At 41.0% G+C, this 18,151-nt stretch overlaps 1 protein-coding gene across 3 annotated transcripts in view; it reads right to left on the reverse strand.

The window, feature by feature from the left end:
* Window positions 1-10,444, reverse strand: part of ATP2B1 (ATPase plasma membrane Ca2+ transporting 1) — a 126,018-nt gene extending 115,574 nt beyond the window's left edge. For 2 of the 3 annotated variants that reach the window (XM_032416480.1, XM_032416483.1), the window contains exon 1: window positions 10,299-10,444. The gene's annotated coding sequence lies outside the window, so the exon portion shown is untranslated. Of the gene's footprint in view, window positions 1-9,676; window positions 9,697-10,298 lie in introns of those variants that run through there. The other variant, XM_032416482.1, reaches the window with a different exon arrangement.
* Window positions 10,445-18,151: the final 7,707 nt, after the last annotated feature.

Genomic DNA, 18,151 nt, shown 5'->3' on the forward strand with positions numbered 1-18,151 from the left:
GCATAACACAGATGAAACATCAAATGATGGTAAACTAGTTAAAAGGCAAAATTAGAAGGCAAACCTAAAAGAGTAAAGTTAAATTAAATGGCTGAAAATTTGGGGCAGGGTTGGGAGAGAAGATCTACAACAGCCATAAAAAATTTAAGTAAGAAAAAAAATAAAACTCCTTGACCTTGTACTTTGCACTTTTTGGGGAGATAACAAAGAAACCCAGTGATTTACCCAAGGTCACTTGGCTTTTTACTGGCAAAGGTAAAACTCAAATTTAAATCTGGAGAAATCTGAACATAACATCATAGAGTAAAAACCCAAATTAGAAATTTTAGGTCCAGTCACACATACCATAAAGACACACAGGCTCAGGTGCCTAGGTGGCTCAGTCGGTTGAGCGTAGGCCGTTGCTCAGGTCATGATCCCAGGGTTCTGGGATGGACCCCACATCGGGCTCGCTGCTCAGTGGGGAGTCTGCTTCTCCCTCTCCTTCTGCCCTCCCCTCCCCACCTGGCTCATGCTCTCTCAAATAAATGAATAAAATATTAAAAAAAAAAAAAGACACATAGGCTCTGAGAAAGGTAGGTACTCCTAGCAAAAGGAGTGAGACAGCAAGAGGTCCAGAGGCAAAAGTGGATCAGGTAGGTTCCAGCATTCAATTACATACAAAAATATAGTAGAGTTTAAGCCCAAAGGCAGGTGAATTGAAACTCTACCCTAAATCCACTCTGCACGCAGGGAAGGGTTGCCTAACTGATGTTTGTTTCTCGGATACCAGACACTCAAGAGTTTGATGCTGGGGATCTCCTTTTCCTAGGTTTTGCAATCATCTCTTTCCCATGTCGCTGATCGACCTTCCTTGTATTCAGTCCTTTACTTGCATTGTTGCCCTTTAACTCTACAGTTCTCCACCATGGTATCAGTTGTCAGGACTGTCTAAAGACCGTGGTGATTCATTTTGTAAACAAAGAGTACTTCAAGCACCACTCACTTAATTTTAGCCGTAAGCAAGGAAGAATGACAGCAAAGAAACTGAAAATCTCGCATAAGTCTAGATATTAGCAGGGCAGTATGGAGTATGTGGCAATGTCATCTACATGTGTCCCAGTAGGAAAAGATAATGCCCTAACCCATTTCAACTTTTACTGGTTTCATTGATTTCTGCCTTCACAGATTTCTTTTTATTTATTTTTTCACTGCCAAAACCATTCTATGCTCCTCTTTTGATCAGAAATTTAAGTATGTACTATTGCCATGTTAAAGCAGAAGCAAGTCTTAGAATTCCTTCTACAATAATCCCTTACCAACAATTAAGCCTATACAGTTTAAAAGGGTTGGAAGAACAATCACTGGAAAATGAGCGAGCTTTGGAGAGCAACTTTTCTCAAGTGTTTTTTAATATAACAGCTTACATACTAAATCTATATAAATCATTAACTGTTTGAATGTTTGAAATTACGACTCATGTATTACATGAGCATTTAACATAAATGATTAAAGTCAAGTACAGGCTTTCCTTTCTTGACCTAAGAAAGGCAGTTAGAAGAATAACCATACATCAAAAAAAAAAAAAAAAAAAGAATAACCATACATCTACACTTCTTCCTGATGCCTACAATGATCCCACACCAGGTCATGAGCAAACAGTTCATTCTCAGTTCATGGAAAAGAACTCTCTTGGAAAAATTAGAACCTTCAGCAAACATACATTTAAGAACTTAGCTCCAACAGTATTTCTATCAATAAAGAGCAACAACAAGAATTCACAGTTTAAATTTTAAACCATAATATATGCTTCAAACTATGGCGTTTTACATCATGCAATATGCTAATGGACTACAACACATCTTAAGAACCTCCATCCTGATGAAAGAAAAGCTGTCACAGAACTAACAGAAAAATGAAATTGGTCATTTTAAGATATAAATTTTAGCTAGTATGACTCATTACAATCAGAATAAAACCTAAGAGACAAATTAATTCCTAAACTGAAATTAAGAAATGGAAGACTTCCTATATAGAAGCTAAATTCTACTGTCCTAGCAACATTCTATGGAATACAGCTGTCTTCCAAAAGCAAAACAGATTGTCCTATGAGTCCATGCAAAGGTAAAAAGGCTTCAGAAATTCACCAAGAAAAATTCCTCATCCTTATCTGCTTTACCTTAACACAAGCCACACAATATCTAAGTCCTAAATGAATATGCCAAAAAACACTGATTGGACATTTGCTAGATTATACCCTCAAGAACCCACGTTCTTATCTCAACTCCTCTGTATTATTTCCAAATGAAATTAATGACTAAAACAAAAACGATTTATAATAAATGGAAGTGTATGACCCATACTACAAGTACAGAGAAATTCAGACAAGGAAGTTAAGGAGTGATGACTGAGAAAAATAGACTAATGCTGAGTTTTGAAGGATGGGAACACTTAGACAAGATCAAGGGTCCTCTCAGGTGAGAAGAAAAACATAATGAAGTCACAGCAAAGGGAATGAGAAGTGTATACAGAAGACTGCCAGACTACATGTTTGTCACGTATCACCAGTACTAAGGTACTGCAGCGCTGCTCTCAACGCCAGGAAACGTGATTCATAGTTTGACCTATGTGAACAGCACCCCCTGGAGGTGTGCAAAGTGGTGATCCCATTAAGTAATATAGAAAAGTGGTGATTGTGTTAGGTAATGTAAAAAAGTTAACAGGTGGGATGATCCATGAAAAGGGATTCTGTGAAATAAGGGGGCAAAGCATTAAACACATTTACATAGATTCCATCCATATTAGCCTATCAAAGGATGTGAGAAGAACCAAATGGGAAAACTGCATAAACCAGCGATCCTGGATTTTGGTTTTGCCCCTCTTCTCCTAAGGAACCCCCTATTAATATTTCTTAGAGCCAGTGTTCTAAAACACACTTTGGAAAATACTGAACTACTTTATAAAAGGCCTTCAGAGTCAAGCTGCATGTTGATAAAGAGAAAAATGAGGAACCGTTAAAAGTTTTAGTGAAGAAATGACAGCAGGAAAGCTATTTAAAAACAAACAAAAAAAGGTCTGGTACAAATAGGAAAGATAGATTAAAGCAGCAGATCGAGCATTTTGAGAGTAAAAGATTATTCAGTATCCTCTGAGAGCAAATTCACTGAGTTAGTACAGTGAACAATAAATCCACACTGTTAATAATCAAGTTATTTAAAAAGCATCTTTTAAACAATCAAATCCTTTTTCAGATCTGTTTTTCAGAAAGTACAACTTTTCCTTCTGAAGTTACCAGGTCTTTACAGTAGTCCTACCAGCTTACACTTAGGCAGTATGATCTCAGATTTCACAATGTAAGCAAGCACTGGTCCATTCAAAACTTATCTTTATTCTTTCCCCCAGAGGCCCAGGCGACAATAATATTAATACAAAGCAGCTATCCTGGAGGGTGAGATACCATATTGTTGGAAGTTACTGCACTTAGAAATACCAAATAATATTTTTACCAAAGAGTTAACTAAAAACACGGCAAACTGTTTAAAACAGTTAACACTATTCTAGGAAAAATTTAATAATAGTGTATCTGGATCTCTCTGCCAGAAATCTTTATTAGTTTCGATTTCCATAGTCATTTGTAAATTATAACCCATGATTCCTAAATATATCCTAAAGCACAGCCAACAAGCCAAAGCTTTTGGAACAAACAATAAAAAAATGTTCAACAGAGTCTTGAAATGGATTTACTTTGAAATTAATTTCATCATAAAATGTATTTTAAATACAATACAGGCTATTTACTATCCTGTTATAATGAAGCAAAATCAACTATTTTGCTTATTTGTAAATAATCCATATGTGGCATATAGTATTAGATAAAATAGTTTAAAAAGTCAAACCAGTTTACATCAACTGGACTTTATGGTAGATTGCTATACAAATTGTTATTTAGCGTTTTAAGTAAAAGAGCAGTAACTTATGTTTTATTTTTTTTTAAAGATTTTATTTATTTATTTGAGAGAGAGAGACACAACGAGGGAGGGAACACAAGCAGGGGGAGAGGGAGAGGGAGAAGCAGGCTTCTCGCGGAGCAGGGAGCCCTATGTGGGGCTCGATCCCAGGACCCTGGGATCATGACCTGAGCCAAAGGCAGACGCTTAATGACTGAGCCACCCAGGCGCCCCGTAACTTCTGTTTTAATGCACAGAGTAGTAAATTGTCAGTCTTATATCATTAATATTATTGAAAAATCATTAGGCACTAACTTGCTGCTTTTGAAGGAACAGCTAGCTGCCTGTTAACTGAAATTGATAAGGACCACCACTTATCCACCAATTTATGTCCTTTTAGTCTGAAGGAACATCCAAAGTTTTTCCTTCTAACAAAAAATAAGAGCTAGACTAAAGCTAAATATTCAGTGCCTTACTGACATAGGATTCATTATTTTTACCAAAATAAGTCCCCATGTTCAAGTCACTTGGAAATGGCAGACATGGGGACATGAAAACAAAAACAGAACATTATTTGTCTAGGAGTTCACAACGCTTAATAAGTAACTTAAATAACCACAGATGGATCTTCTAAAAGAAGACAGTGAACACAGATAACAAAAGTATTTTCAATTTACCAGGTTTACAATGGTCATAAAAGCCACCAATCCGCAAGTCAAGCCTGGCTACAAGAGTCAAAACTATTTGAAAGCACTAACTCTATGTTCAAAGTCAAATAAATCAACGATGTTATAAAGGCATCTCTATTACATAATTTTAACCTAGTTATAAATTTGACATGTTTCTCAAAATGCAGAATACTGGGCCCCATCCCCAATCTGCTGAATCAGAATTGCAGGGGTAATGCCAGGGAGTCTGCACTTTCAGTGACTCCCCCAGGTGACCCTCAGGGCACACAAATGCTGAAGAACCAATACCTTCCTTGTGAGATTTATAAAAAGCTTTTGAATTTCAGGAACTAAAATCTCCTCCTTTGAGACCTTTGTAAACCAAATGTCATTACAAATTAACATTTCAAAAAGATTTATGGAATACATATGTTTGGCAGAAAAACAAGTGCATTAAAAAAATTATAGCCGAAATTAAAAGAAGAAACTTTTAGTATAGGCCATTTTATTTCTGACACAAGATTTAAGACACCCCTCATCATTTCAAAGACCAACAGATCTTTCAAAGAAAATTCCTTTACTTAAAGATAATCCAATAAACAATATTAAAAATACAGTACTTCAAATATGTTCAAATACATTTTCCTCAGATGTTAATAAGTAAATCAGGGTATGAACTGTTTACATTATGCCAAATATAAGCAATAGATTATACTTACACAGTTAAACCCAAACAAATCTGTTTATATTCCAGTATTAAATTTACTCTGGTCAGAAACTGATTTTTCATAAACTTACGTAACTTTCACAAATGCACATAAAAACATGTATAATGGAAAGAGCAATGGAGTAAAAACAAGAAGCCATCTAGAGTCCAGTTCTGGCTAATCTAGCTGCTAGCTATGTGACCTTAGGACCTAGACAAATCATTTTACCTGTCTGGGGTGGATGGGGGTTAAGTACAACTATCTATTTTACTCATCTCACAGGTCTATTTATTGTGAGACTCAAAAGAGGTAGTATGTGATATATTCTGAAATATTGTAAAGCACTTTATAAATCAAAAGCATTATTACTAAGACAGCAAAATTCAAGAGACACTATCTTTAGAATATATTCTGAAATACTGTAGAGCACTTTATAAATCAAAAGCATTATTACTAAGAGAGCAAAATTCGAGAGACACTATCTTTAGGATATATTCTGAAATATTGTAAAGCACTTCATAAATCAAAAGCATTATTACTAAGAGAGCAAAATTCGAGAGACACTATCTTTAGGAGCCTGCTATAAAACAGACTATTACAGAAACAATGAAGAACATAAAAATTGCCTTTCAGATTCAATTACCTATTAGACATTAATGTGTATTCTATAAATTACAAATAAAATACACATGAATTCACTTCAGTTACCTGACCAACGTCCCCACTTATAACAGATTTACTTCATGCGTAAAGACAGAAATGAAATTAGATGTGCCACCAACTGGTAACTGTCAAAACTAGTCACTAAGTATACTATTCTCTCAATTTCCATAATAAAATTTTGTAAAAGCTAAAAAATAAATCTTTTAAAAGTTTATCTTTAAAAAATTTTTTCCCATAACCACTGAATCATTTGCCTTCAATGTTACCACAGATTCTATATATTCCAAGATAAGCTACTCACATTATCCTTTTATAGATCACGACACCTACTAGAAAATAATATTCCCCTCCCACTGGACAAGTAAGGTCTTAAGATGCCAAAATTTAATTCTTAAGTTTCTGCCTTCTGATATTTTTACTCCTTTATTGTTTTGCTCATTCACTACAAAATCCAAGAATTAAAAAGTGAAAACAACCAATTTCAACTGCTTGTATATGTAACAAAGTAAGAAAAAAAAAGAGGGCAAATACTTCTGTTGTTAGTCCACAAAAGACTGATAGTTGTAATTTGCCATTCCTCTTAAAACCTGTTGACCTATACAACTCAGTTCACATGGTAAGAGACTGTTTCATTCAAAATGAAGTTAACATATCTGTCAGACAAAGGCATTTAGTAAAATTTAACCCCCAAATCAGATTCTATCAAATTACGCATAACAATGTATAATTACTCTGCATACATCAATCTAATTGCTCAAATAATGTCCTTAACATGGGGCCATATTCCACAGACTGAAAAAGCATAAGCCACTCTTCTCTCAAGCAAATTTTGAATTCAATTTTAACTTAATAAAACATCTATAACTTAAACAGCTTATGCTTTATAGTGCACTATGAAGAAATCCAAGTTTTCAATTAAAACTTAAATGCAGATAAAAGGGCAGTAATATCTTGTAGTCGGTAATGAAAACTATATTTGGTAACTTGGACACATTCATTCATTCATTCATTCCTTGAGAGCTAAACCTTTGTTTCTTCATGTTACATCCGTAGTCACAATTATCAAAAAGTATCCTATGCCTGAAGAGACAGTGTACCTTAAATTTTTTATTTGAGAGAGAGGGGGACAGGAAGGAGAGCAAGTGGGCAGGGAAGGAAATCTCACCGATTCAGCTGTCACTACCGCATTTATTTTCTAAGCATTAAAAATTCCATTTATTTTTGTATGAGATGCATGTGAGGGGAGCCATATATAGAAACCACTTTTCCCAACGTGGTCTTTAATAACTTTGAATGTACATTCTCCTGCTAGAAGTCCTCGTTTGTATCATTTAAAAACAAATAATTATAAAACTCGCAGCAAAGCCATAAAAGGCAAGCTGTTAGAAGATGAAGAACAAAAAAAATTACTATAACCTTACTCAAGGTTAATAATTTTACAGATATTTTGCATGTTTCCTGCAGAATCTGTTAATAGCACAAAAGCTAAAAACAAACTGTAAAACCACTATCATGCTGGTAGGTACCTTGATTTGGTGGCATAAGTAGTTTTAAATTTCTATTTACAATGCAGCTATTTCCTTATTTCTTTTCCTAAGTAGGTCCAGACTATCATTACTCCTATTATCATAAGCACAATTAAAACTAGTTTCTCACCTCATCTCAGAATCCTACATTTAATCTCAAGCTTCAATTAAAAAACCAGTATTTCCCACGTAATTGCAGGAATACCCCATTAATACAGAAAAATAGACAATCTCACCTTATATGTCTAAATGGGGATGTCATAATGATAGCCGCTGCCATAAAAATCAAGAAGGTGTACTCTGAATTTTTACCATTTTAATAAAAAAAAAAAATCACGAAATTTTAAATTAAAGGTGGCGCTCTGTCCTCAACTCACCCGATTGTGACTCACTTTTGCAGACTATATGGTAGGAAATAACAGTTACTTTTCAAAGATCTTTGCAGTTACACCCAAACCAAAATCAGGACAGAGATCCACCCTTAATTACAGCAATTTAACTGTCTCCTCCAAAGCAAGGTAGAAACTAAAACGTCCCCCTGAAATCATGGCTAAATAAGCCCATTTCACACACTAGTTTTTAAAGATTCCTTGTATACGTTTCTATCTACTTCAAATTTGAATGCACCAGGATGAAAAGAAAAAAAAGGGGGGGTACCCAAATGAAATGCACAAGTACAAAAAGCAGATTCTCCTCCAATCCCTCTAATTCCCCCAATCCGCCTCTGCCACACACAAGGACAGGGAGTCTGGGGAAGGCTAGCAGCAGGGCAAGCGGTGAAGGCCCTTTATTGACTCACGTGGGCCACCATCCAAAGGGTTACACACCCTCCGCTCGAGGACAGCCTCGTACAAAGCAGATCCTTAAAAGTACTTATTATAAAATACACCCACGTTGAGCAAGAGATTTTAAAATATGACTGTCCTCAGGTGGGGGAGGTTAAACACAACAAAGGCTTCCATGTTGAAAGACAGTCCAGATATATGCATATACCTATACACATTTGAAAAAAAATCCATGTAACTAATTTATCATGAACAGCAATCGATACCAACAGGAGCCATTAGATTATTAATAAACCCAGAAAAGTAGCCTGCACAACAGCCAAAGGTGGTTGTGTGCTGCGCTCTAACCCCTGGTAAAGGTAAAAATACTCGTGTGGAGCGGGGTCCAGCCCACCCCAGATTTAGAGACCCCCTTAGCCCTCCCTTAGTACCCCCTGACCCCCACCCCGCTCGGCGCCAAGCACCGCTACACCACACAGGATGCGAGCACTCCCGGCGCTGCGAGTCCCGCAGAAAACTGGTGAATGAAATGCGCACGGAGACCAACCTAGCTAATGACCGCGGCGCAGAACCAGGGGTCGCTAACTAGCTTAGCCACAAGATTCTCCAGCAGGATGGGATAAAGGGAGCACACCCCCCGCCCCCGCAACTAGAATGCGGTTCTTTCCTATTGACCCTTTCCAAAGAGGGAGTGGAGGACGCACGGTTTTTTGTTTTTGTTTTTTTCCTTTTAAACTAAGTCCAAAAAATCTGAATCGGAAGCAACCGTGAACATCCTGGGGGGCCAGGCAGGAGACACCGGGAGAAAAGCGAGGCGGCTCTCTCAACTCCCGCGGAATCACCGTCCGGTGTGACAACGCATCAATCAACCAGCCCCAGCCAGGGGCCGACGAGGGGCCCCCGCCCTCAGCCCGCGAAGCGCCAGTGGGGCAGAAGCCGGGGATTAGAGGGTGACCCTCCCGGGGCGCGGGGAAAGAGTGCCGGGCACCGCTGCCCTCAAGGTCACCACACGCCGGGGCGGGGGCGGCCAGCGGCAGGATGGGCTATGGCGCGGCCGAGGCGGCTGGAAGAAACCGAAGAGCCGCGGGTGTAGACACGAAGCCCCACGGAGCCCCGTCCCTCGGGCTCTAGGCGGGGACTCCCGGCCGGACCGGGCGCTGAGGCGCACGCTGAGGAACCCGCTCACCTTTATGATCTCCCAGAGCGGGCGCGGCAGGAGACAACCTGCGAGGGGCGCCCGGAACGCCCCCGCCAACTTCTCCGGACCGCGCCGCAGTCCGCTGGGCAGCCAGCGGTCAGGACCCCCGCCGCGACGCCCCGACCTCGGCGTTCCGCCCGGCCTCCCCCGCAGGTGACCTGACCCGCCGCCACCGCCGCGGGCGGGCGGCAGCCGCCACTCACCTCGCCCGGCAGCAGGAACCATTTTCCGAGGGGGGGAAGGTAGGGGAGGCTGCAGGAGGGTCGGGGGGGTGGGAGGGAGCGGTGAGGGGCAGCGGGAAGCACGGAGAATAGGGGCTCGGTCCTCTGCTCGTCCGCAGCCGACTCGCAGGGCTCGGGGCGCCACGCGGAGGTGCAGCTACACCTCGAGGATGAGGCGGTCGCGGAGCCCAGAGGCTCGGCGTCCACCAGCCGGGGCTCCCTACTCACGCTGCACTGCGAGGAGGCGGCGGCGGAGGAGGCGGCGCCCAGCCCGGCCCCCGCCCAGAGCCCGGCAGCCGCCGAGTGGCCGCCCGCGTCCCCGCAGGACCCGCCTCCTCGGCTCCGCAGAGCCGCACACAGGGCGCGCCGCGCTCAGCACGGGCAGCTCCGCCAGCCTCACGCCGCCGTCCGCAACAGCAGCGGCGGGCGGGGTGCAGCCCCCTTCGTGAGCACCGCAGCCCGGTCCGCTCCGGGCGGGGCCGCGGCCACCCGAGAGCGGACGGCCGAGCACGAGGGGGATGCGCAAAGCTTCGGGGCAGGGGCCCCGTTTGCACGGGGTGTCCCGCAAGATTGCCGGGGTAGGCAGGGGGAGGTGAACGCTCACCCGTTCCGGTCTGGCGCTCCCTTCTTTCCACACCCACACGCCTCCCGCTCCACGCTGGCGGCGCAGCTGCTCCCGCTGCCACTGCCGCCGCCGCCGCCGCCGAAGCTCGCGCCGCCGCTGCTGCCGCCTTGGCTGGGCGCGGTCACGTGACGCAGCCCGCGGGGAGCCTGGGGGCGGGCAAGCGCGCGCGCGCGCGCGGAGGAAGCGCGGCTCGGACGGGGATTAGGAGCGGAGCGCCGTGGAGAGGGCGTTTAAGGGGAGGACCCGGCGAGCGCGTCCCCGGCTGGCGAGCGCGCGCCCGGCGATTAGAACTTGCCGCACGGCCGGGAAAGGGTGTCCGGAGTGAGGGGCGGGGGACTCGCGCCTCCACGCGCCCCTCCCTCTCTTCCCTGCCCGAGAGCCTCGGTTCGCCGCTGCCCCCGCCCCCTCCCGCTCGCTCCTTTCCTCCTGCTGCTGCCTGCGATTGGCTGAGAAGCTCTGACGTCCGTGTTTCCATGACGTATCGGGGCGGGGGAGGGGCGGCGGGGGAGGAGGGGGTGGCTCGGGCGCGCGGGGCGGTGACTCCGTCAGTCGCAGCTGCCGTTTGGGCGCGGGGCCGTGAGGCTGCCGCGAGTGTGGAGGCAGGACGGCGATGACTGCCGCAGGCGGACGCGGGCACTCTTCACCTGGGGGCCCCGCCCGAACCATCCTCAGGCCTGCGCCCCTCCAGAGCCTGGGAGCTAGGCCGGCGGGCGGGCGAGGGCGAGCGCTCTTGGCGAGGACAGGTTCAGGCTGACCCCGCGCCCGCGGACATTTGAGCGGCTCCTCGCGGCGTCTCTGCTCCGCTCAGTACTGGACTCGCTGCCTGTCCCGGGTCGTGACGCACGCGCCGGACGACGAAAGTGCCTCAGCTTGCTCCCTCCTTGAGGAGGAGAGCCCATTCCCCCGACGGGGGCGGGGCGCCTGTGTTCCTGTTTGTCGGGCCCGAGACACCGGGGATCCCCGCTGCAGCGCCCAAAGGGTTAACTAGCCGGCGTGCCTTAGTATCCGCGCTTAAAATCCCCATGTTTTCGTTTTTAGGTTTGCATTTTCTCCCTATACCCGGCCGTTGGCTCTTTTAGTTCACTTTGTAGCATCTCAGCCCTACACCCTTCTTTCGTGTGGGTGAAAAAACACGGAGTAACGTGCGGGATTTAGATGCTAAAAGATAACCTGCTTTGCTCCAAACTTCGAGAGATTTTGCAAGTTAATAAAAAAGAAACTACCCGTAGGGACATCTACTTAAAAAATAAAATGGTTTTTCCTTCCTTCACAAACATGCACACATGGATGTAAAGATTTGTATCTTGCCTAAGACACCGTGTTCCATCTTCCTCCAATCGCCTCTATTTGAACTAACCATCGACGCTCGTTCAGAGACCTTATTAATTTTATTTTCAGTATCACTTAATCAGAACAAAAAAAAAGGTTCTGAAGAGTCTCCTCCCTTCTCTTAACTCCAGGACTGGAAAAATTAATATTTGTAACGTCGTCTTAAAAGCAGACAGGCGATGCAAAAGACTTTATTATGTATGTTCACTCTCCGGTAGCATTTATTTTGAAATATTTTAAAGGCTTAGAAACAAAATACATAAAAAGTTTCAAAAGCAAAAAACTCCAAGTTAACCCTGTTAAAAATAGTTTTTTTCATCAATTTATATATCTTACCAGGTAAGACATTACCTTTTGAGCTATGCCCTTGACATGCAAAATGAGCACTTGGGCAAAATGACACAGTTTTTCCTCTTTAATCACTGTTAAGGAATTGGTTGGTGACACTATTCCTGACACTATTTCAAGACTTCTTAACAGAAGAACAGATTAACTTTTCAAAATGGCTTAGAGAAATTTAAGAATCATTGGCTTTTGTCCAACTTTTCCTCCAAGGAAGTCGCAATAGAATTATGTATCCTTCTTTAATCAAGAATTTGACATTAAAGCAATATATGAATCATTGGTACAGTACACTAGCAAAATGGATAATAGATTAAACTAGAATCTGTTCACTTTGTGGGTTTGTTGCAATTCCAGATAATAAAATATGTTTTAAAGTGTTGTGGCCATGAAAAATTACTCAGCATCTTCATTTTAAGACATGATTTCAATAGAGTTTTCATTTATGGAGATTATATACATATATATCCTAGAACATATTTATATGCATTTTAATGAAATGTGAGTCACACACACTGATATACTTTTGCTGTCATAGTCAAGACGATTGTACTGTGTAGTTTGGTTTTTATATTTTTATTCTTCAAATAGCAAGTGAAGCCTGAAAACAATATAGAAATAACTGCACACATTACATAAGGAAATTCATTTTTTCTCCAAAAGGTTTATTACTGAAACCACCTTATTGACATAATTCTCAATGTAAAAATCAAGAAAATATTGCTTAATTAGCACTTCCTAAAAATGGAACTACTTGAATTCAAAGATGCTACTGTATAAGATATAGCCATATTCTCTAATCTTGGACCTCACTTGTCCCATGGATTTAATTGAACTAGAGATATATGAGTGCATAATAACAATAAAATAATGCAATATTTGCTGAAATACTTTTACAAAGTTCTTTTAATACACTTTGAATATCTGAGTATCTTTTTTTTAGTTACAATGCAAAATTTATAAAGGTATTTAAATCCTATGGCAAGTTACTATTTTGGATATTAACATTATTTGAAGATAGGCCATGTATTCAAAATGGTATATTTGCAAACTAGTAAAGTATATTCCATTTAGTGGAGCAAATCTAAACTATTGATTATTTTCTGATAAGTCGATCGATTCAACATGAACTAATCATGTATAATCCATAGAGACAGTTTTCTAAAATATTCAATGTAATTACATGTAAAAGGAAACATTAAGATCTTTATCCCCAAGAATTCTGTCACATGGCGCCTGGGTGGCTCAGTCATTAAGCGTCTGCCTTCCACTCCCCCTGCTTGTGTTCCCCCTTTCTCACTGTGTCTCTCTCTGTCAAATAAATAAATAAAATCTTTAAAAAAATAAATTCTGTCACATGCATCTAGCAGTAGGACAGAATAAAGACATGCCAACAGCAGCATATACTTAAAACCATACAATTTCCCCAATTTATACATATGTGAATATATCAGTTCCAATCACTGCAAAATGCTAAAGAGAATTGACACATGTAAAGAGGCAGGAGAGAAGAAATATTCAATGCTTCATAAAAAGTAGTTGTATATATTATCCAATTTCCATTAACCTCGATCACCAGAGAGAGATGTCGAGAGAAACATTATTTAGCTGAAAACCACAGAAAACTGTTATCTATTAGTAACAAATTAATTACATTTGCTGAATTAAATGAAGTATGATTTTCCGGTGAGCCTAAAACAAGCATTTTCAAGTCACATAATGGAAAATTTTTATAGGTGAAAAATGCAAAATGGTTAGTTGTCATTATTTGACAGGAATTATTTAACACCCTGTACTCTTCTAGGTATAAGGAATTTTTTTCTACCCCAAATATTATATAATCTAGGTCATAGAGTATGGTCCTAAATTTAAATTCCTGAGAATCAAAAGAGAGAAAGCTCATACTTAAATGTTGAGGAAGTTTTCCTAAAAGAGGATTTAGACTTGACTTGTGCCACAAAAGACATATAGGATTTAAAATAATGCAAAAGAAGATGGGCAGGAGAAATGTCCAGAAAAGTACCTGGCAATGAACATCCATTTTCCTATCCTTTCATTAGACATGAAACATATATTTACTACCTTTGATATTCTTTACCTCCATATGAGGAGCTCATTTATTTTTTTTATTAATAGTGGTGAGTTATGGTGTATCATAGTGCTGTTGTGAGGTTTGGGTGAGATATTTATACAAAGCTCTTAACAGAACACTTATGTATAGTCAATGCCAATAAATGTTGGCATTGTTACTCATAGGCATTCATTCTTTATCCCTTACTACTAAATAAATGTACAGCAAATCAAAATGTACATTTTCACTTTACTTACTTTACTTTGATGAATATGGGTTGTTTGTTCTCACATTAGAAGTCCAGTGATAGGTGATGGTATGACTGATTCAGCTGCTGAACACAGCCATCAAGGATCCAGGCTCACAAGCTTTCCGCTCCACCATCCCCAGTGTAGGCTAACTTCACTATCTTTTTATGCTAACAATAGGAAGATCAGCTGGATTGTTTCACATTCAGGGGGAATCTTACATTTTCCAGTTTTTTTAGTGCTTATATTTCTACAGTTTTTCATTTTTGTCCACCTTTTCTTGGACACTCTTATTTTTCATGACATTAGAATGTGCGGAAGAGTCACCCGTATGAGCTTAATGCAGATTCCCGGGGCCATACAGAGCTTCTGACTAAATCGGTTCAGAGTGGATCCAGTGAAAACACAATTTGGACAGTTATTTTAGGTGGTTTTGAAGCACCTTATCATCTCTTTCTCTCCATTGTTACAATGTTCTTTTGTTGTGTCCTTCATTAGTTCTTCCTTCTCCTTCCCTGGCTAGTTCCAATACTAAATTCCTATACTTGAACATTTTTCTGTATCTTCTATAAAGCTCACCTATTTTCATGACTTCAGCCCCTTGAAGACAAGACTAATGTCACTCTTTCATTTATTCATTAACCAGTCGTTAATGAATCCTGATCCTGACAAATGCCCTCTCAGCTTACTAAGGTAGGAAAACAAAGACGTCTATTTAGGAGGCATTGGCAGCAAGGTGATAGTTCATCTATCCATTATACAAACAAACAGAAACTGGCACATAATAGGTGCTTAAAATAAAAATAGATTGACATGAATGAATGACCAAGTGAACTATCAGCTCTTCAACAATGAATTCTAAATTTATATCCACTGCCTTGCTCTTTTATTCCAGTGACCCCAGGGAACTTCTTTCATTGTCAATTTGTTTTTTCTTACTGATAGAAATGTTGGAAGGAAGCCAATTTATCAGTCATCAAAAACCAAGTTACTGAAAGTCAGTTTTGTTTTTTTTTTTACTTATATATTTTTGATGGCAGAGGAAAGGAGGGCGAGGGACATAAGATGAAAATGCTGGGGAGTGGGTGCAGAGGTCAGATTAAGGTAGGATCTAAAGCGGATAGAGGGTGTTTGCCTTGAAAATAAAAAGGACTCTTTCTCTGATGTAGAAGGATTAAAAAAAGTGTGAAGGAAAGGTAAAAATTGAAGTTTAGAGGAAGGATGACATAGGCATATAAATGGCATCTTAATATTCCTTATATAATAGCTGTTTATGGTCATCAACCAGAATTGAGTAAGGCTAAGGACTGGATTGGGAAGATTAAAGAAACTAAAGGATGAGCAAAGGTTAGAGAAAATGTTATCCAAGGCCCAAATAAATGTAGAGTATGATTTTACAGCAATTGAGGTTTGCATGATGTTCTCTGGTGACTCAGAGTTGGGGTTTCCCATTGCTGTTACAGTTGTTAAGAATTCAAGAGAATCTGGCACAGAGCTTCTCAGTAGGGATGGACATGGCACTGATGCCCACGCTGTATTAGTTCTCTGGGGCTGCCATACCAAATACCACAGCCTGGGTGGCTTAAACAACAAAAATTTATCTTCTCACAGTGCTGAAGGCCAGAAGTCCAAGATCAAGGTGCTTTAAGGCTTGGTTTCTGGTGAGGCCTCCCTTCTGGACTTGTAGACAGCCACCTTTTTGCTATGTTTTTTACATAGCCTTTCTTCTGTGTGTATACATGGAGAAAAAGATCTTTGGTGTTTTCATCCTTTTCTAACAGTGACTCTAGTCCCATGGGATTAGGGCCCTACCCTTAATATCTCATTTAACCTTAATTACCTCCCTAAATGCCCTCTCCAAATCCAATCATGGTAGGGGCTAGGGCTTCAACAGAGGAATTAGGAGGGGACACAAGTCAGTTCATAACACAGACTCATCTGGTGAGCATTTTTCAGAATTCACATCTCAGGGTCCTTCCTCAGATCTACTGGATCAGATTTCCTGTGTTACACAACCCCACTGCTCAAATGTGTGTGTATGTGTATGCATGGCAGGGGGTGGATATAGCCAACCAATGCTGGGGGAAATACAGCCAACAATGTTAATCTACAGTACAAAACAAGTACAAAAAATAAAAGATACCAAAAAGCACCCCCCCCCCAAAAAAAAAGAAGAAGAAGAAAAGAAATCTACAGAGCTGGAAATAAAGAACTCAAAGATAGAACAGCCAGTATGCCATACGCAGATGTCAGCCCATGGGGACTACTCAACCTGGAAATAAGTCATCAATGTTAGTGTGAAGTTTTAATGATAGGAGATGTGGCTAGAGATGTGAGTGAGGCAGGGAACTGGAATTGAACCCTGTGTAAAGCCAAAAATCCTGCCTTCTAGACAGTGATGTGCTAGTACCAGTTTCTACCATTGGCCTTGCTGGGCTTTTCCAAAAACTCCCACACATACCTGTAAGAGAATCAGTGTTTGGATACCTGCCATGCTGAAGGCATCAGCTGCCAAAGAGGCTTGCAGTGGAGTCTAACCAAGAAAAAAGATTTTGTCCTTTCCTTCTCCTCCTTCCTCCCTGGCCTCAATGCTGAAAGAGCCATAGCTTGGAGAAGGGAGGGAAGAGGGGAGTAAAAGTGCACAGAGTCCGGGGAGAGGGAAATTACCTTTGACTCAGATGGAGATTGAACTTTGTAATGGTAGTGGACTAAGTTTTTATAGTTGAAAGGTCCCCCAAAAGTTTTTAAAATCTGCTTCAGATATTATTAAGGAATAGGTATGGGGGATTCATTAGATCACTGTTGAAATTAGTTCAAGAAAAATACCTCATTGAGTTGAGTTGAGGCCTTAACTGAGTAGGTGGGCAAATGTCATCAGAATAAGAATAATCAAGTGAGGGAGTTGAAAGAGAGAAAGCAATTTCAAATCATAGTTAAATGAAATGAAAAATAGCTTAGGTGGTTTTCAATATAGGCCTGAGGTGACAGGTAAGGCGTTCTTTCAGGGTAGAGACAGGGAGGGAGCACCAACTTTGAAATTTTGTAGATAAAACTGCTAAATTATTATCACCGTGAAAACTTGGCAATAAGCCACATCTGGTCAGATGCATCTTCCTATTTCTACTCTTGAGACCTAAAAATACTTAAGTCTTTATGAAATTTCTTTATGGTAATGATGGAGAAACTTCTGGGGAAAACTTGACACAGAATCAAATTGTTCTCTCTACTCTACTTTCATGGTTATTGTGAGTTTTCTGGTTCCAGACTACCAACCACATGCAGACTATTTGCTTTGCCTTTCTCTTTTGGAACTTATGTCCTTCAGGTTCTCATTCTTTGCCCTGAACTCTAGTAACTGTGTCCTCTTAATCTGCTGCTTGCCTACCAATTTCTGACCCAATGATAGACTGACTTCTCAGATCTATTTATACTCACTTCTGCTTGCTTGTTGCTTAGTTTCTGACCTCACCGGCTCATCTTGAACTTTAATTATGCCTGTTTCTGAAAAAAATGTCCTAATGTCTGATTCCCTTGTCAAGATTCTCAACTCCTCTGCAATTTTGGTTTTCCCAGTTCCAAATTCTAACCCCTTTATTGCTTTGCTTCTATCACACACAATCCCAGCATTTAGAGTTTGGTGTGTTTGTCCACTATCATTTTATTTCTTATTTTATTCACCTATTTTTTTTTTTTTTTACATTTCTCAAATGCCTTGTTTCAGTGTAAGCTATATGAGTTCACACCACCACTGAACAAAGAGTTTATCAGAGCAAAATTGTTTTTCCCAAGTAATAGTACCTTGTTTATAGGACTACAAGAACATGTCTACACTAAATCTGCCA

This window comes from Phoca vitulina, unplaced genomic scaffold (genome assembly GCF_004348235.1).
Source record: "Phoca vitulina isolate PV1807 unplaced genomic scaffold, GSC_HSeal_1.0 scaffold19, whole genome shotgun sequence".
Classification (NCBI taxonomy): Eukaryota; Metazoa; Chordata; class Mammalia; order Carnivora; family Phocidae; genus Phoca; species Phoca vitulina.